We start from the raw sequence: 5221 nt of genomic DNA on the forward strand, positions 1-5221 counted from the left end.
CATTGAATTTGCCAGTACATGGCCTCCATTGGCCACAAAGCTATAATCACACTGAAACTTAAAAACTATAACACCCATTTATTGACTTATGTCGCTATAATATTTTCTGGACTTGGGAACAACACCAAGATCAGGCTATCTATGAAGACAGTAAGCAAATAGAAATAGCACTGTAGAGCAGCAAAAGTGTCTTCTGGATTATGTCCTCGGTTTACTGCACTACCAGATGTACCTGAATATCATAGTCATATGCATACTATACGCTAGGGCAAGTGAATCAACACAAGGAGGTTGTTTTTGGTCTGGCTTGTCATGAACAACTTTCTAACTGTGATGTAAATATAGCCGCAGATGTTTCATAGGTTCTTAATTGGTCTGTAAAGCTGGTTTATCCTGTTCTCTATAAGTCTATGAAAAAGGTTTTGGTCTAGGATAAAAATTTCTCTCTGAGAAAGGCTGAAAGCTTTATATTCTAGAGATTAAAGGGAAAACAGGCTAAGGGTTCCTTATGCAGGGGTCATGGGCCTACATTTGCACTACTGTAGATAGTAGCTCTCAGTTTTACCTTGATTAGTCTTCCTTAACTGCGGTTTCTCCAGCTCTGCTATTTTCTGTCTGAAAATAAAAAATCTGAAGATTTATTTCTTGTTATTATTAAAACCTTTTAGTTGTGGAAGTTGTCCCTTTCTTTGATGGGATAAATAGTTTGATTGCAAGTCACGGTTAAACTTATAACGAAGAGTCTAACCATTTCACATCAGTTTTAAGGTAACATCACCATTTCAGAAAGTAGAAAATAGTAAAACATCTCCAAAGACAAAGAAATTCTAAAGGTAGAGGTGCAGAGATTTCTTCTTTCTACTTTTGTATTTTTATCTCTTAGTATTCCTTCAGAATTGACACAAGTAATTTAATAATACAGATTTTATTCTTCTTTTAAGCTGACCTTTGGGAGTAAGAGTGCTATATGTACTTTTGAAAGGGCATTCCCAGCTTTACTTGTGCCATTTATATAAAGGGGTCAATGAATTCTAACCTAGGCACTATCTATGATATTATGTAATCATAAAGCTTGCCAAACCTTATTCTGATGCAGGTGTTCAATATTTTTTATAAGATCCTTTCAGCTTCTGCACTGTTTTGCAAATTGTTTCCCTTTTCGACATAATGCAGGGCAGTTATTTAGTAGTCTGCACATTTTTCCACTGTAAGAGCAATGGAAAAGAAGTGGAAGCTGGGTGGTTTTCTTTGACCCAGGTTGGATTAGTTTTTTTGACCTAGGTGGATTTCAATCTCTCTCTAGTCTCAAAGAACATACCTTTTTTTTGAAATATCACTAGAGCTAAGGAGAAGAGACACAGTAACAAAGGAAAAGTTGTTCACCTGTAAAGTGACTCAATTCCTTTGAAATGTGTTGTAGCTAGACTACTTCTAGCTGCTATAAATCCCATAAGAAGCAAAATTCAGCATTGACCTGGACCATAATGCCATTTCAACTGTCCCTTTGAATTAAAGACTTTCAGGGGCATATCCTACTTAGGCACATGTTGTACTAAAATACTTTAAAGTTGAAATGTACTCAAAATGAAAGATTTTTGGACAATATGCCTAAAAGAATTGCAGAGGTTTTTTTGTACTGCAAAGTATTCTCAATTTAGTTCTGATAGACATGGTCTGTTATTTTTAAGCTACTGATATGTGAGTACACACAATCCGCACTTTCCAAGCATGAAATCCAAATAATGTAGACTAGTTTTTTCCTGGTGTCTGTGTCAACCTCTAAATAATTCTACTGCAGCACCTTGTCCTGAAATTTCTTCCCTCACATTATGACATATACGGCCAATCCCAACGGTAAGATAGAGTGATAAGAATTGTTGACAACTATACAAGTTAAAGAAGCTTCAAGTGTACTTTTCAATTCAGAAGTCAAGAATTATGGTATAATATTTGTAAATGTAATTCAACATTTGTAAATGTAATTAGGCTTTAAACTCATAATGCTGGAATTTTACTGATACATCATCACATTTGACCAGAAGAGGAACTTATACTTCTGTTTTACAGAATGTTATATATCACATCCATAATAGATATTATCTCTTTTTTTTTTTTTAATTGGTATTTTTCAGGGAAAATGAAATAACCATTGAAATGTCACACTAACAAAATACTTACTTGCATAACTTTCAGATTTTACTTTTTTTTAAGGAAAGTGAGGTTTTGGTGTGACAGAAATTGATTGACACTTGTCCATAATAATGAAACAATATCATTTCACCTGATGTTCTTACATACTCTGAAGATTAATATTATTCTCTTTTATTTTTCTTTTTCCTTTACTAATTGTTCTTTAAATCTGAAACAAAGCTTAATGTAAAATTACATTTACACAGCTATATAAAGGTATTGTGCAGTATGTGATGGAACAGGACTAGACCTTTAAAGATGCTTTCCACAGAGCACAAGAGCTCTCAAGCCCAAGATGTAAGAAATCAGAAAAGGAAGGCAAGACTTGCATGGCTGAGTCAAGATATGCAGGCAGGTCAAACTAAAGGGTAAGAAGGAAATGTACAGGCAGCGGAAGCAGGGACAAGTATCCTGGGAAGAGTACAGACACGCTGCCCGGTTGTGTAGAGATGAGGTCAGGAAGGCCAAGGCATGGCTGGAGGTGAACTTGGGAAGTGATGCAAAGAATAATAAGAAGGGCTTCTACAGGTATGTCTGTTGGAAAAGGAAGATCAAAAAAAGCATACCCCCCTTGATGAGCAAGACTGGAAAACTGGTTACAATGGATAAGGAGAAGGCTGAGGTACTCAGCAAATTCTTTGCATTAGTCTTCACTGGCAGTGTCCCTTCCCACACTGCTCAAGTGGATGGGCTGCAAGACAGGGACTGGAGGAGCAAAGTCCCTCCCACTGTAAAGAGAAGATCAGGTGTGAGACCACCTGAGGAACTTAAATATGCACAAGTCTATGGGACCTCATGAGATGCATCCCAGAGTCCTGAGGGAACTGGCTGATGTAGTTGCCAAGCCACCCCCCATGGCAGTCATCTGAAGTCCCTGGAGACTGGAAAAAGAGAAACATTGCACTCATTTTTAAAAGGTGTAAAAAAGAGGGTCCTGGGAACTACGGACCTGTCAGCCTCACCTCTGTGCCTGGGAAGATCATGGAACAGGTCCTCCTAGATCCTCCTCAGCTAAGGCACATGGAGGACAGGGAAGTGACTTGAGACAGTGAGCATGGCTTCACCAAGGACACGTCCTGCCTGACCAAACTAATGGCCTTCTAGCATGGAGTGACCATATCAGTGGACAAGGGAAGAGCTATAGATGTCCTCTATCTGGATGTCTGTAAGGCCTTTGACACAGTCCCCCACAACATCCTTCTCTCTACATTGGAGAGATATGGATTTGATGGGTGGACTGTTGGGTGAATGAGGAATTGGTTGAATGGTCGTATTGGGAGGGAGTGGTCAATGGCTGAATGTCCAGATGGAGATGGGTGACAAGTGGTGTCCTTCAGGGGTCCATATGGGGACCAGAACTGTTTAATGTCTTCATGAGTGACATACTGTCCTGGCTTTAGCTGAGATAGAGTTGGGTTTTTTTTCCCTGATAGATGGTGTAGTGCTGTCCTTTGGAGTTGGTATGAGAATATCATACACTCGATCCTACACACGCACAGTGGAATCAAGTGCACACTCACCAAGTTTGCAGATGACACCAAGTTGAGGGCTGCGGTTGACATGCCCGAGCAATGGGATGCCATCCAGAGGGACCTGGACAAGCTTGAGGAATGGGCCTGTGTGAACCCCATGAGGTTCAACAAGCCCAAGTGCAGCATCCTGCACCTGGGTCGGGGCAACTCCCAGTATCAGTACAGGCTGGTGGATGAAGAGATTTAGAGCAGCCCTGCCGAGAAGAACTTGGGGGTCTTGCTGGATGAAAAGCTGGACATGAGCTGACAATGTGCATTCACAACCTAGAAGTACTTCAAGGGGGCTTATAAGAATGATGGGGACAGACTTAAAAAATCTTCAAGGCCTGTTACAAGAGGACAAGGGGTAATGGTTTTAAACTAAAACTTGATAAAGTTAGACTAGATATAAGGAAGAAATTTTTGACAATGAGAGTGGTGAAACATTGGACCATGTTGCCCAGAGAGGTGGTAGATGCCCCATCCCTGGAAACCTTCAAGGTCAGGCTGGATGGGGCTCTGAGCACATTGACCTAGTTGAAGATCAGGACTAGATGACTTAAAAGGTCCCGTCCAACCGAAGCTATTCTATGACTCTCTGATTCTATGATTTTATAATAGATAGGTAGAAAGGAAAAATTTGATGGAAAAAAAATGGAGGCTGAATTATCATTAGGAGAAAAAAAGAAGAAATATGATCGCCTCTTCATATGGATTCCCCATCTCAGAAACTGAATATCAAATTAAATTTTGTATAATGTATAATTAAATTAAGGGTAGCATTATAGGGTGGTATAATTTTCTAAATCATTAATTAGGTATCCTAGACTTTTAGATATAAGTGTAAATATAAGAGAGAAGTATGTGTAAGAAAGCCCAAAACTGAATGCAGTAATGTACCAGTATGAAATTAACTTTTCTTCTATGAAAACATCTGAAAAGGGAAAAAGAATCAATTATGAAAACTACAGATAATAAAAACACTGTGAAAAACTGCGAATGTTTTTCACAAGAAATAGTTTCATTTCATTGAAGCTTGCATGACCAACATGATGTTTTATTAACATTTTGTTTACCTTCTCTAAAATAATATGTAATTAATAATAGATTTTATTTACAAGCAATTGATTAAACAAATAACATGCTAACAGCAAGTGTCCAGTTCGTAACGCTGAGCATTCTGATCACCTGCAAGCCTGCAAAATGTCACAGATGTCAATGACACTAAGTAGGAATCAAAGTCAATCAATCACATACCGCATTGCTAAATCCTTTGTGGTGTTGTCAGGAAGGTTCTACACCTTGCAAGCTGGACTCCTGAGAGCCCATGTGTCAATGAAGACAAATCAGTATGTGTATAAATATAAAGCTCTAAGACTGAGAATAATCATTAGAGGAAGATATATCATCACATATGACATATGGTCATATGGTCACTTCCTTGAAGTGCTACAGAATTGAATACATCCTCAACCTTGATAAGGCTTCTGATGTGTCTTTTTTGATAAAAAATTCCTGCT

The sequence above is a fragment of the Phaethon lepturus genome, unplaced genomic scaffold (assembly GCF_000687285.1).
Source record: "Phaethon lepturus isolate BGI_N335 unplaced genomic scaffold, ASM68728v1 scaffold928, whole genome shotgun sequence".
NCBI classification, from domain to species: domain Eukaryota; kingdom Metazoa; phylum Chordata; class Aves; order Phaethontiformes; family Phaethontidae; genus Phaethon; species Phaethon lepturus.